The 18,442-nt window shown below is 37.3% G+C and overlaps 2 protein-coding genes and 1 long non-coding RNA gene across 4 annotated transcripts in view; 1 reads left to right on the plus strand and 2 right to left on the minus strand.

The window, feature by feature from the left end:
• LOC124956568 overlaps nucleotides 1-6,509 on the minus strand; it is a 28,656-nt gene extending 22,147 nt beyond the window's left edge. The window contains exon 1 of the mRNA XM_047512537.1: nucleotides 6,464-6,509. The gene's annotated coding sequence lies outside the window, so the exon portion shown is untranslated. The remainder of the gene's footprint in view (nucleotides 1-6,463) is intronic.
• The window catches only part of LOC124956571, a 35,241-nt gene extending 23,490 nt beyond the window's left edge, over nucleotides 1-11,751 (plus strand). The window contains exons 2-3 of the long non-coding RNA XR_007103301.1: nucleotides 11,184-11,321; nucleotides 11,390-11,751. This is a non-coding gene — a long non-coding RNA (uncharacterized LOC124956571). The remainder of the gene's footprint in view (nucleotides 1-11,183; nucleotides 11,322-11,389) is intronic.
• The window catches only part of LOC124956567 (transmembrane protein 132C), a 94,632-nt gene that overhangs the window by 59,244 nt on the left and 16,946 nt on the right, over nucleotides 1-18,442 (minus strand). The gene's annotated exons all lie outside the window — the stretch shown is intronic.

An 18,442-nucleotide genomic window follows, 5' to 3' on the forward strand; every position in this document is an offset into this window, starting at 1 on the left:
GATATCTCTTTCTCTCTCTCTCTCTCTTTCTTTTTCTCTCACACATACACACGCATACTCTCTCTCTCTCTCTCTCTCTCTCTCTCTCTCTCTCTCTCTCTCTCTCTTTTTATCGAATGAACGACCCTTAAGACCATATAAGCGGATTAGAATAAAAGAGTCGTAATAGAACTCAAATGAGAAAGACAGAGATAGTGACAGAATAAAAGAGAGAGAGAGAGAGAGAGAGAGAGAAAAAGTAGGGGATAGTTGTATAAGAGGAAAGGAGAAGGAGGAGAAGGCCGTCGACCGTCCGACGCCGTACGAAATTTGTAAGTCGGTCGAGCTAAATCGGTCAGACTGTTCGACCGAGTACGATGCCTTCCAAGCAAATTATTTATCAAGGCATCCAACTCCGGTCGATTCTTTCCTCGACCATAGTCAAATCATTGCGGCGACGACCGTGATAAACCGAGAGACAATGAAGTGGATGAAAAAATTGATAAGAGAAAGAAATACAAGATCGTTCTCGTTCGATCGATCGGAATGAGAGGAAAAAAAAAAAAAAAAAAAAAAAAAAAAAAAAAGAAAAAAAATCCTCCCTCCAGAAAAAAAAACTAGAAGAGAAGAAAAAGAGACGAACGAATAAGGGAAACGAGAATAAACGAATGAAAAATGAAAACGAAAAAAATAGTTTTGATGATCGTCCAATCCTTCGGGATATGTAGATAGGTAGAATAGGTAGAATAGGTAGAATAGGTAGATAGGTATGTACCAGGTATGTCCTCTTTTTCAACGTTGAGATATTGAACGTTTGCCTCCATGAAATTTTCAACCATCTTCCTTCCACCCAAAGCGCAATATCTCTTTCTTTTCGCTCTAACGTTACTTCGAATAATCTACCTCGACTATCGCGCATAAAACGTTATTTATTATATCATCCTGTCGTTTCGTCGAGGTAGATTTTCCACGGGACACACTTTATACGTTAGAACGTATTAGTCAAGTCTATACCGTACGGTCTATCAAAGTATCTCTCTCCTCTCCCCTCCCTCCCCTACCCCCTACCCCCCCCCACTACACCCCCATCCACCCACCTTCCCTATTCTGCTGGTACATTTTCTTGTTGGCAGGAGGTTAAATCATCGTCGCGCAAAAAAATTCTGTGAATCGATCGATCAATTCGTTGATAAAGCAAAGCGATAATTTTTCATACCCCTCTCTCTTTCTCTCTCTAACATTATATATGTATGTATGTATGTATGTATGTATGTATGTATGTATATATGTGTATATATAAAAAATTGACGAGTTTATATCGATTCTTCGACAGCTCGCGTCCGGTCTCGTTTGAGAGAGATATAAAATGATCGAGAGAAATGAGGTTGTATCACCAATTATAACGGTCGTGGGAAAGACAAATAAATGAAGAAAGAAAAGAAAAGGAAGGAAGGAAGGAAGGAAGGATACAAGTACATAAATAAATAAATAAATAAATAAATAAATAAATAAATAAAGATAGATAGAAAAGAAAGAAAGAAAGAAGAAGGAAATGAAAGAAGAAGGAGAAGAAGAAGAAGAAGAAGAAAAAAGATAAATAAATAGAAAGAAAAGATGAGAGAAAATCATGATAATAATAATAAATAAATAAATAAATAAAAATGGAAAAGGAAAGATATCAAGTTGATTTTAGATATCAAACTGCTTATCGCATTCTCTTGGGTATATATAACTATATACCGAATGGATATGGAAAATAAATAAATCGGATTGCTCGTGGTCATGCGAGCGTGAAATCCAATAATGATCCTCACTTAATGTACATAAAATGTTTCATCCCTTAGCCGTCGTGCTAAGCAAGTAACTAAGTAAGTAAGTACGTAAGTAAGTAAGTAAGTAAGTAAGTAAGTAAGTAAGTAAGTACATCTTGGTTAACAATAACTATACAGAATTGCCGACTACAGCTTGGTGCATACATTCTAATTTGGTTTTAAGCCTTGGAACGTGACTTATGCTCCCACAGTTATCTTATATGAACGACTTAGAATCTCATAAACGTCGGATGATTAACAACTATTCCAACTACAATGGGAATAATATTCGCGTACACGTACGATATTACGAAAAACACATATTTACGCACTCGCGCAAATAGACTTAATAGAAACAACCCATAAACCTTATGGTTGGTTCCTATGTATTAAGCTTTTCTTTCATCGAATAAACCTCCTCTCATTCTCTAACCCCTCCTGTCCTCTCGCACAGATGTACATGCATACGTAGTTCTTAGGGAATATAATAATGGATAATAATAACATTCATGGGATTTTCCTATTGGGAAATTTTTTTCTTTTCTCTTTTTCTTTCTTTCCTTTTTTTTTTTTCTCTTTGAAGGAAAAAGTCACCCTTTTCTCATTCAGAGAAGACAGATGTTACTGTATCGCACATTCCCTTCTTTTCTCTTCTTTTTTCTTTTTTTCCCTTTTTTCTCTCCCCTCCCCCAAACGTGTCTTTCATACTTCCCTTAACTGCGCTAAATTCTTCGCGCCGCATCGGAAGTCTAATCTTTGATCGTGAAAAGGGTATTCTTCTCTAAATGGAAATAATAAAAAAAAAAAAAAAAAAAAAAAAAAAAAAAAAATAAGAAAAAGAAGAAAAAAAAAAAGAAACGAAAAATCGAAAGCTCCCATCTTTTAAGTCTCCAGAGGTTTAACACGATTACCCAGGCCTCCCTCAGAATCGGCGATCCTCCTCCCCTCCCTGCCCCCTTTCAATAATATCAAACGGGATATTATACCCTTTTATGCTCGAAAGATGCTTACTATCGTATCTTCCAGCCGATGGGACTTTAGTATAACACGCTAAACGATTCTACGTTGAATATCGATAATTTTCAAACGTTTTTCCATATAACGTCCTCAACCTTCTCTCTTCAGACTATCCCTACTCTATACCCTATTCTACTCCACCTCACCCCCTCGCTGACAGGTCACTACTGTATACGGATTCAACGAAGAAAAAAAAAAAAAAAAGAAAAACCCTTTAGAAAATGAAATCGAACGTACGAAATGTTTTCAATGCGATCGTCCTCGTAAAACGACAATAGCGGTTGTCATAGTTATATCGACTTCTAAGGTACACGAATCTAATATCGTCTTCGAACATCAAGGCGAAATCTTCGAAAAGGTTTTGTTGCCAGCCGTCGCACATACTTGGCAATATCTTAGAAAACTACGAGACAGATAGAGATAGAGAAATAGAGATAGAGATAGAGAGAGAGAGAGAGAGAGAGAGAGAGAGAGAGAGAGAGAAAGAAGCCTCGACGAATATCCACACGCGCCGTCGATTCTTCAGCCGCGCGTGAATTATTTTCACAGACAATGCTCTTTCGGAAATTCTTACGAATAAATGCCTTATACGAAGGAAATATGGAACGTTTTGATCTCGAAGATGGAGCCCGCGTGCCATGACTGTTCCGTGCCATTCTATGCCATGCCATACCGTGCCATGCTATGTCACCACCTTATTTTATCGTTTTTCGTTGGAAAAAGAAAAAGGAAAGAAGGCCATTTTCCGTCGGAAAAATTGCGAACGAAAAGAAGAAATGCATCGGGATGGAAGAATGTAAAAGCAGAAGAGGAAGAAGAAGAAGAAGAAGAAGAAGAAAAAAAGAAAAAGAAAAGAAAAGAAAAGGAAAAAGCAGATAATGATAAAGATATGGATGGATTGATTGATTGATTGATTGATGGATGGATGGATGGATGGATGGATGATTGGTAAGATAGAAAAAGAGTTAAACAGGTATTATCAAAGAAAATTTCGAGCTAAAGTGTACTTTGAATGGGAAATTGCTCTTCGAGGCTTGGCTCTCGTCTACATTGAACTCCAATCGAGCATAGAGAAAACATTTAGGAGTCGATGAGAGTCAAATGTCGAATCTGACGCCGAAGAAGATGGTAGAATAACGCGGAGAAAGAGAATTACAGAGAGAGAGAGAGAGAGAGAGATTGTGGCGAGAAGAGAAGAAGGGAAGGAAGGGAAACCTGGTGGGTCGATAGCGGTTCCGCTAATTGCACCCCGAATTACGTCTAATTGACGGCCAGACGCTTCATCAGCGCCGTTGGATAGCGTCGAAGCAGAAGACGCCAACTCGTTGGTGTGTGCGAACGCACACGACAATGTGAAGGTAGTTTGGTGAGGTAAAGATACGAAGGCAGAGAGAGAGAGAGAGAGAGAGAGAGAAGGGAAGAGAAGGGAAGGTAGATAGGTAGGTAGGTAGGAAGAGAGGGGGACGAGTAAGGAAGGAAAGGAGGGAGGCCGTTGAGGACGGATAGAGCGATGAGTAAGGACAAAGAGAAAATGCAGAGGGTTCGTGCGGTCTGACGAGGTGGACGGGAAAAGTCGTCTCTCCGACGTCCGCTACTCCCGTTCGTTTCGTTCCTCGTTCGTCGTATAAAACGACGAGCAAAGATTTTCGCTTCAGCTGCATCAGCGAATCCTTTTCTGCGTACGTATAGCTGCCCTATTTCGAACCAAAGAAAGAAAGAGAGAGAGAGAGAGAGAGAGAGAGAGAGAGAGAGGCGAGGGTGGGGGGAGGGGTGGAAGGAAAGAGAGAGATAGAGAGATAGCCGAAATTTTCCATCTCTCTTTTTTTTCTTTTTTTCTTCAAAAAAAATCGAATCTTGAAAGTCGTATGTCGTCTTCGTCATATGTATGAAAAAAAAAGAAAGAGAGAGAGAGAGAGAAAAGGACGATGACAAAGCTTCCGTTAATCTGTCTAAGTACGCGTTAAGTACCTCGAGTACTTTATTTGCACCATGTAGACTACGTTCTCGAAGACAATAGGACGTGAAAGAGAACACCAAGAACGAGAAAGACGCTTATTTCGCGCATCCTCCGCCTTCGCTTTGACCACAGTTAACGACCTCGAGGGAATGACGGACGAAGACTGGAAGCCGACCAGCTTCGTATCTCTTTCTCTCTCCCTCTCTCTTTCTTTCTCCTTCTCTCTTTCTCTCTCCCTCATCTTGTCCTGCAGTCTGTGCGTGCTTCGACATTCTTTCCGTTGAAGAAGAACTGGATTAGAGAAGTGGATATATAGAACGACGAGCATTCTCGATTCTCTGTTCGCACAGAGAAAAAGATGAAGAAAACGAGAAAGAGTAAAAGAGAGAAAGAGAAAGAGAGAGAGAGAGAGAGAGAGAGAGAGAGAGAGGGGAGAAAGAGAATTCTATCAACGCTCTCTTTATTAACGCTCTTTACCCAAGATCCTCTTTCTATGTTTAAAAAGAAGAAAAGAAACGAGGAGAAAAAGGAAAAAAAAAAAAAAAAAAGAAAAAAGAAAGAGGAACAAACAAAAAACGAAGAGGGAAGAAAAAACAGAAGAAAGGGAACGCACATCCTGATGGAAACTCGGAAAAGCTTCCGGCTAACGTACGCCTACGATAGAGAAACATTAAGGCAGATGAGAACGATTCGAGAGAGAGAGAGAGAGAGAGAAAGGAAGAGAGAAACGAGATAGTAGATATATATATATATATATATATATATATATATATATATATATATACCTATGTAACTTTCGAGGGAACAAAGTAAATGATTCGGAAAATTTCAAGGACGAGTGAGTGTGTAGCTCGTGAAACGTATTACGGTTCACAAATTGATGTGATCCATAAAAGGGAGGTTTACGAAAACAAGAATAGAAAGAAAGAGAGATAGAGAGATAGAGAGATAAAGAGAGACAGAGAGAGAGAAAGAGAGAGAGAGAGAGAGAGAAAGGCACGTACATACGCACGTATGCACACACACATATATATATACACATATACAGAAATCAAGAATCAAATCGCGATGACACTAGAGCGAGCTAATGACGTCGTTAGTAAATTTCACGGATGCTAGTTATGTCGTTCGTTCGTGAGTACAATTCGTGAAAGACGAACGAATTGGGTTTACACGAACGATCTAAAGCAAACGTATACATACACACATAGATATATATAGACATATATATATATATATATATATATTACGTATACAGAGTTACTAGACGTACAAATGGATCTGGACAAAGTCGAGTTCGGTCACTTTTAACGAGAGGCTCGTTGAGACTTGATTTCATTTTCAGTGGTCGACGCACGACAAAAGACAAGGAAGAGAAATATAATGGAAGTACTAACTCTAGTCGTCGAACGAACACGAGACGCTATGTAACGGAGCTCCTAGGAAGGCAGGTAGGTAGGTAGGTAGATAGGCAGGTAAACAGGAAGGAAGGTAGGTAGGTAGGTAGTAGGTAGGTACTTAAATCTAATTCAGTGTAGGTAACTACACCTACGTGAATCGTTTTTATACAAACTTAATTCACGTTTCAATGTATACAATATATATATATATATGTGTGTGTGTGAGAGAGACCGTATATGTATGTATGCATGTATATATGTATGTACATATCTTCTAAGTACGAAAAAACGAAACTCACATTTAACCGAGAACAAGTCTCCGGTTAGGTAGAAGAGTGTATCTATACGTCGACATGGTCCAATTGGCTTGTTACGACGTTGTATACTAAAAAAGAAACACACCGAAAGAAGATACGAGCCAACATCCGTATTCCAGAATTAGAATTTCGTTTCGACATTGACTCGATAATTTTATACTTAAAGCCCTGGCTTTCGTTTTTGTACCTAAGTATAAAGTACTAAGTTAAACTCTTGCTCAATTTCTCTCTCTCTCTTTCTCTCTCTCTCTCTCTCTCTCTCTCTCTTTGTTTTGAATTTCACCAATGTCGAAAATCTATTTCGAAAAAAAAAAAAAAAAAAAAAAAAAAAAAAAAACAAAAAATAAATAAAAACAAAAAACACCGACGTATGAATCAGATATATTTTTGACGAAGAAAGAACATTCATTAAATTCAGCCAATTTTACAGGATCATTCCTGGTGATTTTTTTTTTTTTTGTGTTGCTTTTTTAACTCTACGCAATGGTGACAAAATAAAATAATTGATGACCAAATCGTTGATCCAACAAAGATTTTTCTCTTTCGTATTCTCTTAATCAAGTTCGTTGTATCATTCGAACAAAAACGGATTATCGTTTTATTTATATAACAGAAAATAACAAGGTAAATGCGAAATATATGTATTTGGAAAGGCTCGTAGTCAGTCTTGCTTGATTTATTATGCTATTTCAAAATGTTAAACTCCCAAGTATAATTACCTGCGACGCGTTATATTCGAAATGCTCTTGATCCCTAAAATGTTATTCGGAATATAACGAATCCACTCGTAATAACAATATCTATGAACGCATTATATATATATATATATATATAAATAAATATATATATATATATATACATTATTTAATATAATTCATCGGGGATAATATATATTCGATAAAATTTATGCCTTCCGGGAAATCTCACTGAGAATGACACGGTAATATTATTAAATTCACATTTATTGTCCGCACGACGATATACACTGATAAATTCAAGCCTCGCACCTGTTCGGAACGTTTAACGCGAAAGCATGTTAATGATCGTCGTTAATCGAAGCTTCGAGTGGATATATATGATAATGTACAATAGATACATATACACGTGCATACATACATATATACGTACACATATGTATATACATATATATATATATATATACATATACATATACATGTATGTGTATATACGGCACTCTTACGAATATTTTCATCGAACATTTGCGTGTTCTCGTTGAATGCGTATAATTTACGTAAGAAGATTATACAATAATTAAACGACTTGTAGTTGACATGGAGTTGAAAAAAAGTAGAAAAAAAATACAAGAAAAACAAAAACAAAAAAAAAAAAAAGAAAAAAAAAGAAAAAAAAAAGAAAGAAAGGAATAAAAAGGAAAGGATAAAGAAATCTTTTTTTTCTTCTTTCTCTCTCTCTCTCTCTCTCTCTCTTTTTTTCCCTTTGACTTAATCAATCTCGACTATGATTTAAGTCATGGCATCCGCGTCACGTATGTGTCTTCGTATCAGGTGGTAATGTTCTCATTTTTTTTTCTTTTCTCTTTTTTTTTTCCCCTACCCCCACTAGGATTATAATCCAAACGGCAAACTCGTGCGCATCGCACATATTCGAAAAAGATAGAAAAAGAGAGAGATAGAAAGAGATAGAGATAGAGAGAGAGAGAGAGAGAGAGAGAGAGAGAGAGAACGAGAATCACGAACATGGAAAGAGAAACGAGAATACATTCGAAAGATCATTCCCGCAGATATATTGGACAGATGTCGTGTTCGGTGTGCGAATGTTGAAACGAATGACAGAGGAAAAATGAGGACGAAAATGAGAAACGTAATAGTAGTAGTAGTAGTAGTAGTAGTAATAGTAGTAGTAATAGTAGTAGTAGTAGTAATAGTAGTAGTAGTAGTACTAGTAATAGTGGTAGTAATAATAGTAGTATGTGTTTCGATATTCAACGTTGGCATACGTTAATTTACGCCTCGTTCGCAGTATTAATTACGAGGACGTAAAAACGTATGAAAGCCAGAGTTCTTCCTCCTTGAAAAGGTCTTAAGTAATCTACAGTAGAAAAAAAGGGAAGAAAAAAGTAATATATAAAACAAAACGAAAGAAAAAGAAACAACCAGAAATAAGAAAACAATCTCGAAGATTCTTAATTATCCTTGGATAACTTTTAATAGTAATTAGAGTAAGTACATGCGAAATGCATTTAGTTGAAGTATTGCCCTGTTTTTCGAATCTCCTCTTCTCGGGCCAAAACTAACCGGCATTATTTTCATTTACCTCCTCCTCCTCCTCCTCCTCCTTCTTCTTCTTTCTCATTCCACTTCACTCCCACCTCATCCCAACAACACCCTCCATCCAAGATAATTTCTAACGTACGATATAATTTATTATTATCTAGAAATACGAACGAACTTCTAAATCGTTAAGTTCGTTCTCAACGACGACGATAAAATCACGTAAAACGTGTGATCTCTCCTTACTCGTCGTTAAAGTAAATCCTATAATAAATAAATTTAAGAAACAAAAAGATCAAAGGATGAAAGATATTTTTTCGCAATATAATACGTTCGAATAAAATTAATTATTATCATCGTTATATAGAAATCAAATTTATATAATTAAATTCATAATAACGAATTATATTGTAATATAATATTATAATATATTATTAATTAATAAGTAGTGCTATAGTAAACGATAAAAACGAGATACTTTTTTCTGCGATCGTTGAAACATCAATCCAGATCATTTTGCGTTATCGAACGATAACGAAAGATTTCTTAGTAATCTTTGACACCACACATATATATGTATATATATATATATATATATATATATATATATAAATATATGTATCTATGTATGTAAGTATATACATGAGATTCCAGAGATGTACCGTTGGAGTATAAAAGCGAAGAAAGGGCATGCTCGCTTCTGCGTTTCCGCCTCTCTCTCTCTCTCTCTCTCTCTCTCTCTTTTTCTTTTCTCTCTTCTCTATATCTCTTCGTCTATGCTATGTCCCTTCTCTATGCTCCAAATCTATATATAGTATATACGAAGGCATGTACAGACGCGTGTATGGAATGCATACTCCACGCTAGATCGTGGACCAGATTCGTCGTTTCCGTGCTTTGAGAAGAAAACGCGAGCCGGAAAAGGACGATCTCGTGAAGAAAGCTAGGTAGGTAGGTAGGTAGGTAGGTAGGTAGGTAGGTGGGTAGGTAGGTAGGTAGATAGGTTGGTAGGTAGGTTGGTAGATACATACGAACATAACTATCGTGGCGGTAGATTTTACTCAGGAAAAATGTTACGAACCGCGAAGCACAAAAGGGGAATGAGACGAGGAGATCATAAAAGGAAATAAAAAGGAAGAAGAAAAAAGAAAAAAAAGAGGAAAAAAAGAAGGAAAAGAGAAAAAGAAAAAGGAAGGAGAGAAAGAAAATATAATAGAAGACGAATATCGTTAGTTCCTTTGAAAATGCGCAGAATGAAATTGCAAATAAACCGAAGAACGGACTATCGCAATTATTATCGGTAATGTGAGAGGTCAAAAACAACGACTACGATGATAATAATAATAATAATAATAATGATAATAATAACAATAATAATAATATGAAATATATATATATATATATATGTGTGTGTGTGTGTGTGTTGAATAAAACGGAACATGAAAATGTTTCTTTTTTTTTTATTTTTCCCCTCCCCCTCTCTCTCTCACTTACACATACATATACACACACACACACACACACTTCTTTTTTAATTTAAAAAAAAAAAAAGAAAACGTTGAGCAACTTCGAAATATATTATTTTATGAATATTTCATATATGCAGCACGTTGCACTTTCCTACCGCGCGAACATGCGTACGCCGTTGGATATTCAGGAAGCCGCATAAATAATTCTAATGCGACGAGCAACGACTATCGTTACAAGACGACACATATACACATATATATATATATATATACACACACACACACACACACACACAGAAACACTCTGACCCCTTTCGAAAAATCCTTTTTCTCTTCCTTCTTCTCTTCATTCCCTTTGTATCATCCTGTGTCATTTCTTAAAGGAGAAAAAGAAAGACGGTTTTTGTTTCGTAAAAATGAGAAATAAAGAAATTAATGAGAAAGAACGAAAGCAAAAGAAAAAAAATAAAAGCAATAAATAAATAAAAAGAACAGTAAGGAAAGGAGGAGAGAACAGAGAGAAGAAAAAAAGAATAATAGAAAAAAAGAAAAAAAGAAAAAAAAAAAAAAAGAGGAAAGAAAAAAAATTACGAGAGAACATAACGTTTAACACTTTCGATGAGGCCGAAAACGATTTTCTCAACGTGGAATTCGCTAAACTGCATTTTTCCGCGGTTAACGAGCTTTTTCGCAGACACTTGGTCCAGCACGGATGAAAGGGAAGAGGGGATGCGGGGCGTAGTGGGGAGGGGGAGAGAAAGAGAGAGCGCTTGAAACGCGCAGCTAGGCACCATTTTATGGAGTTACCGAGTACAAAGGGCATCTCTCTTTCTCTTTCCCTCTTTCTCTCTCTCTCTCTCTCTCTCTCTTTCTCTCTTTCACTTTACTTCTTCTTTCTCACTCCTCTTTTCTTTACCATTTCCTACGAGCACTAAGAGTAAGTACTTACTTACTTACTTACTTACTTACTTACTTGTGCAGAACGCTTCCAAGTATTAAACGTTTCTCCAGCTTTGAGGAAATGGGAAGGATGAATGTTGTATACGCGGCAATACGGGTGGTGTTCGCGTCATTAATGAACGACAATGTCAAAAACACGTTCGACCGCAGCATATGTATGTAAGTACTTACTTACTTACTTACTTACTTACTTACTTATTTACTTATTTACTTATTTACTATTGCAGATGTGCCGGCTGCGATAAGTCGTTTTAACTAAAAACCAAGGGTACCATTAATTATATCCTTCAGCGAACGTGTCTCGCGATATCGCTGATTCTTGTAACTATTTTTTGTCGGACCACCCTCGCGACGTCGCGAGGGTATAAAGGACGAGACATGGAGAGAGAGAGAGAGAGAGAGAGAGAGAGAGAGAGAGAATGAGAGAATGAAAGAGAGAGAGAGAGAGAGAGAGAGATTTATCAGTGGAAATTTTACTCGGAGTTATCAACCAACGGCCTGAGTATTAAATCTACCGATTACAAGAAGAAGGAAGATTATGAAAGGCCGAGGATATATATATATATATATATATATATATATATATATATATACATAAAAAAGATTACGAGGAAATAAGTTTCGAAACGACGATAAAGATGAAAGAAGAAAGAAAAAAAAAAAAAAGAAAGAAGTTAAGATACGCGTATATTCAACGTCGTTTAAGGGTGGTACGTGTTTCGAAATAAGGAGAAAGAAAGAAATAAAAAAAAAAAAAAAGAAAAAAAGAAAAAACGAAAGAAAAAAAGAGAGAAATAAAGAGAAAGACGGGAGGGGGGGGTGGTGGAAAAGGAGGGGAACGAAAAATAAGCGAACAAGAAGATCTGATAGATCTGTGGCGGGAAGGGGTATAGGGGGAGTAGAAATTTGCAAAGAAAGGTGTTGCGAAAAAGCAGGAAAAAGAGAGGTACGTGAAAGAAAGAGTACATATAAAAAAAAAAAAAAAAAAATAAAAAAAATAAAAAAAAATAAAAAAATTAAAAAGAATAAAAAAAGTACGAAAGGAAAAAAGAAGAAGAAGAAGAAGAAGAAATAAGGCAGAGAAAGGAGAAGAGTAGGTCTGAGTGGGCTGCTACCGTCGGCACTCGCGGTACTCTTATAGTGCCACTTGTTTCCATCCCTCCTGCCTCCGACCAAGTAAGAGAGAAAGAGAGAGAGAGAGAGAGAGAAAAAGAGAGAAAAAGAGAGAAAGAGAGAGAGAGAGAGAGAGAGAAAGAGAGTAGCTACGAGACGATCTCGTCTCGAGTATTCACTACGACCTACGGCAAAGAAGACGGTGAGACGTGCCACTCTTCTCTTCTTCACGGATCATGGTGAATGATAGCGGTAGTTCGTCGTCACCGTCGAGCCGACTATTACTTTCCGACCTTTATTCGAGGCTCGTAGTCCGTAAAAGGACCGGAAACGAGAAAGAGTTTCCTTCTTACGTCTCTCTTATTACTCTTCTTTAGTTAACCCCAAATCCAACCGACTTAGAATATAACGCTCTGCATAATCTTATATACGAATTTGTGGATTGAAATAGGGTGTATTACGTAGATATGTGATGCTTTATGAATAAACGACAAATAAACAAATTAAACAAACAAATAAAAAAAGAAAAAAAAAAAAAAAAAGAAAAGGGAAACATTCGATTTAACGCAGATGCGTCAATTATCGAAAGGATTGATTAATCACTACGATAAGTACAAAATGATTCCATTTACCACATTAGAATCGAATAGATTCTAATTCTTTCTCTTCTTTTTTTTTTGCTTTTTTTTTTTCAAATGTCTCTCATATATCCTATCGAATATTTCTTTTCTCTTTCTCTCTTTCTCTAATTACTCAATCGTAGGAATCCTTCTAAAATCTGTCCTATCTTATCAGCCTCTAAATGCGATCGTAATAATAACAATAGTAATAAAAAAAAAAAAAAAAAAATGATCCACACGTTAAAGTAATACGTACGTAATCCATTCGCGTAACAGCAAAAAGATCATCACCACTACCACCATCACCACCACCATCACCATTACCTCCTTTTCTTCCTTCTCCTCAACTATTGCCAAGAGTCAATATATTCCGCAAGCGAATTCGTTGCAATTCTAATCGATAGACGCCACATGTATATTCTAGCAGAAACCAGAGAACGAACGCGCCTAGGGACTCGCTCGGTTTGTACGGATATATTCTCACCGGTAGCCCCTTGACGATCGATAGAGAGAGAGAGAGGATGTGGCCGTGATACGATTCCAAGTCGAAGAGAGACGAGTGAATTAGGTACGACTATAGTTTACTGCTGTAGTACCTACGTAACTACGTACCTACGTACCTACGTAACTGCTTACATATCATACATATATACATACATACATACATATATATATATATATATATATATATATATGCATATATACGTATATACGTATTTACGTAGATAGATCGACCTTTCGATAGAAGAAAAATCACTTTCTAGTCCAATTCGTCCTCTTCCTTTTCCCCTTATTCTATGTCGTTTCACATTGCGAGTTAACAACGATTTAAGTTGAAATATAGTTCAAGGTAATACGAGGAGGTCACCGACATACACTCTCTCTCTCTCTCTCTCTCTCTCTCTCTCTTTTTCTCTCTGTCTCTCTCTCTGTCTCTCTTTCACAAAAGTTTGATAAAACTCAACCTTATGTCAACGGAACGTGCAACTGGTATCATTCGGCAAACTTCGTTTACGTACATACATACATACATACATACATACATACATACGTACATATGTACGTACTCCTTTTTACCTTTATTTCTCGATTTCTTTTCGACTTCTTTTTTCTCTCTCTCTCTCTTTTTCTTTTTTCTTTTTTTTTTTTTTTTTTTTTATCTTTTAAACGGACAATCTGATGGATGACCGTAGGTAGTAGAGTATCCCATAGACGAAACAACATCACGAGTAATCGGAGATCATAAACACGCAAGATCGATCGATCGATCCAACGGATAAATTTACCTTCAACGTGGATTACTATCGTGTTAGCTAGAAAACGTAAGGTAACGATTCGTTCCGATCGTTTAACGCGACCGACTCGACAAACGATCCTCTCTCTTTCTCTTCTTACTAACAGAAGAACTTACTCCGAGGATATGTAATATGTTATGGTATGTTATGGTATGGTATAGTATGGTATGGTATCAAGTAATGTATAAATAGTCAAAGCGTAGGAGTATATCTTTCGATTTTTATTATTCGATCGATCCTAGCCATTGATAAGTAATAGGAATAGAACTGAATGCGTTAATGGTTCCAGCGATACAATCGATGCTTCCAATCCACGTTTCGTGAATCTCACATTCCACTCCCTTCCCGTTTCCCCCACGTTCCACATTTCTAAACAACCTATCGGTTGATTAACGATCGAAGACGATAAAAGCATTTTTCGAACTACCAACGCTCTCGCTTCCTTGACTTATTGCCTTCTATCCTCTTGCATTTATTCACGTTTACGAGGCTTGCCGTGAGCTGCAAAATGAAATTCTAGAGAAACCGTATCCAACCTTACCCAACTTTACGTGAAACAGAAGAAATAGACATAGAAGAGGAATAAGAATATATATATAAAAAAAAAAAAAAGAAAAAAAAAAGAAAAAGAAGAAGAATAAGAGAATAAAAAGAAAAAGAAGAAGAAGAAGAAGAAGAAGTGGAACAACAGCGACGTTGGATCGTAAGCGTGATAGTTCTCGTTGTTTGAAAATATTAATGCACTTTTTCCTAGCTACTATGTATGTATGTATATATGTATGTATGTAGAGATATCTACATACATACATACATATATACTAGCGAGTACTCGTAAAAGTTCGAATAAAAAAGGCGCTTCGAATTTTTCAACTTTTCGTTATTCGATATTCTAACTCCGTTTCTATCTCTTTCTCTCTTACTCCTTTTCATTTTATCATCTTTCTCTCGTATTCTCTCTCTCTTTCTCTCTCTCTCTTTCTCTCTCTCTCTCTCTCTCTCTATCTCTTTATCTTTATCTCTGCTTCTTTCGTTATTTCGTTGTTTCACTTGACGAACGTCCACGTAATACAATAAGTAATTATTTTAACTGTCGCTACCAATTTGAACTAATTAAATCCATTTACTTTATCCGCTGGAGCATCGATAATTTCGCTTTAATAAGAGAAACATAATTTAATTAACCGAGTAGCCAGGCAGCTCGTAGTCGGGGGGCTACAAAGAAACTATGAGAAGGATGAGTGCCGGATGGACGCACTTACGTACATTTCTAACACGAATATAAGAGAAATTCTATTATTATTCGACGTAATTAACGTTCCTACGAAATTTAAATAAAACTATGTTTCCTTATCGTCGTTTCATCTACGTGATGTTGTAGTTTCGTTATTGAAAAGAAAAATAAAGAAAAGAAAAATAAAGAAAAAAAAAAAAAAGAAGAAGAAAGAAAAATGAAACAAGGAAAAAAAAGAACAAACAAAAAAGAATGAAAAAAAAAAGAAGGAGAAAAAAGAAAGAAAAAACATAAAGGCTCAGATACCACGAGTTTCGACGTTCGTTCGACGTTTTCAATATTTCAAAAGTCGATCTATATATATATATATAGTTCGGTCCTTGATAGAGTACACTCGCTTGCTTTTAAACCATAACCACGATTATTTCGCTTATAGCGGATCAAGTTATGTATGAAAACACTCACAAACTACCGAGCACCCTTAAGAGGCGCCCCACCCCTCCTTTCTCTTCTTCCCAATCCTCACCCCTGATGAAAAAAAAGAAAAAAAGAGAAAAAAAAAAAGATATATAGAATCCCCACTCGTAAAATTTTTATTCGCTTTCACGCCGCCCCCGTCATCGTTCGAAAGGAACGTCGGATGAAAAGGGCAATCATGTTTTTGTTCCCTCTCTCTCTCTCTCTCTCTCTCTCTCTCTCTCTCTCTCTCTCTCTCTCTTTCTTTCTCTTTCTCTCTTTTTCTCTCTCTCTTTTTTTCTTTCTTTCTTTCTTTCTTTTTCTCGTTCGCTTGTTTATTTGCTCGCTTGTTTGTTGTTACTCGTTGTAATTTGAAAAATAAATAAAAAAAAAAAAAAAAAAAAAAAAAAAAAAAAGAGAAAACAAAAACTCTCGCGAGCATTTCGTGAGATTAAACGGCTCGTTAGTTGGGTAACCAAGGGCTGTTGAATAAACGATACGCTTATCGTTTATTTTCGTATTAATAATCCCCCCCCTTGCTTGTGCGGTTCGAACTACGACGCTTTTATTATCGGCGCCATTGTCGGTTTAGAGCGATCACGGAATATACACAGCGGAAGTGTGCTGCCAGCGCCGTTTATTGACGCGCAAAAATTCGAAATAAAAGTACATACACATATGCAAACGCACGCACGCACACACACATATATACATACATACATTTCTGACAATTTTGGCATTTTTCAACGACGAACGAATGCGTTATAAAACGTAGTGAATGCGTTTTACGAACGCGTATAATCGAACGAAGGGAGGAAAAAAATTCGGAAAGAGAGAGGAGAGAGAAAGAGAGAGAGAGAGAGAGAGAGAGAGAGAGAGAAAGAGATTTTGTGGGTAACCAACCTCGCGAACATTTCAACAAGTAATGATCCCAGATAATTCACTATGTCCAATTAACCACCAGTTCGCAACATCCTCGAAATAAACGAAAGACACGTTCGATGGTAATCGATGAATAGGGAAGGACGATTGAGGGAGATGGAGATGGAAAAAGAGTGTGAGAGAGGGGTTTGTGAGAGAAGAGAAAGAGTGGGATCAAAAAGAATAACAACACATCGATATCCCATCGATCGATCGATCTCTCTCACGTATAATTCTACAATATTGCGGCGAATGCTTCTATTCTCTCTCTCTCCCTCTCTCTCTCTCTCTCTCTCTCTCTTTCTCTCGATTGTAGACTCGCTATATGCCGATTAAATAAATCATACTGTCGGTACATAAACTACGAACAGTCACGATCCGAAGCCACCTCTCGAAGTCGGGCATCGGATACGCTTCACGGAGTATACGATTTAACACGGCGATGCATGCGGATCGTGCCGCGCGGTTCGGCTCCTCGCAAAGCGCCCCATACACCCATCTCATCCCCTTTTTTCTCTCTCTCTCTCTCTCTCTCTCTCTCTCTTTTCACGAAAAAGCCCGGGTTTGATCGACTATACCCGATCGATCTAGACTTCCACGTCTCTTTTTTTCTTTCTTTCATATTTTTTCTTATTTTTTTCTCTTCTTTTTTTTTTCTTTCCCCTTCCCTCATCCCTCTCCCTCATCTACACTTTTCTCTTTCCGCCTATCTCGGCAAATTCGATAATCCTGTATAATCGAACTATAAGTTTTTTTTCCCTCTCTCTCTCTCTTGCAACTTTGCGAAAAACCGTTCGAAACTAAACTTCGAAACTAAACTGTTCGAAAGAAAACTTTTCACTTCTCTAGATAATAAGTGCGTGAAAAGGTCCGAAAGGGAAGGCTAAAGGACGATCTCACCAGAGTACATCGGCAACCCAATAGTAACTCACTAAATTCTTTTCCCTTCCTTTCTTTCGATTTCTTTTTTTATTCCTTTCCCTTTTCTTGCTCTCCTTTTCTCTTTTGTTCTTTTATCCCTTTTTTTCTTTTTCTTTTGACGTGTTTTCGTATCTCTTTCTATTTTCTCCCCCTGATGATGGCCCCCGGTAGCCTGGGCGAGTTAACTGTATAACCCGGGCTACACGAGGAGGGGAAAGGAGGAGGTAAGGGGAGGGATGTAACGAGATAATATACACGCTATACACACGCGCGCATCTATGGAGGCAACCAAGCAAGGTTGTAATTCGTAGCAGCGTGGAAGCTTGGCATAGGGAGTATGGCGGCTAACTGAGTTACGATCCGGCTGGTCGCGCGTTCAGGTGCGCCGTAGTAGTAGCTACCGTGGAGCCGCACCTACGAAACATCTCAAACCGCAAACTATACATCCTTCTCTCTCTCTCACTCTCTCCCTCCCTCTCTCTCTCTCTCTCTCTTTTTCTCTTTCTCTCCGTCTCTTTCTCTTTCTCCTTCCCAGAGTTAAATCTGGCAAGAGGGTGAAACATCCCAGGTGTGCTTCTCGTTTTAGATGAAAAGGAAAAAAGGACAGTGGAAAACCGCGAGCATTCCCTCTTCTCTCCCTTCCTCCCTCCCCCTCCCCCTCCCCCCGCCACCCGGTCTTCTTTATTCCGTAATACCCGAGGACCCTCTTCTTCGTTGCGTTTC

This window comes from Vespa velutina, chromosome 22, assembly GCF_912470025.1.
Source record: "Vespa velutina chromosome 22, iVesVel2.1, whole genome shotgun sequence".
Taxonomy (NCBI): Eukaryota; Metazoa; Arthropoda; class Insecta; order Hymenoptera; family Vespidae; genus Vespa; species Vespa velutina.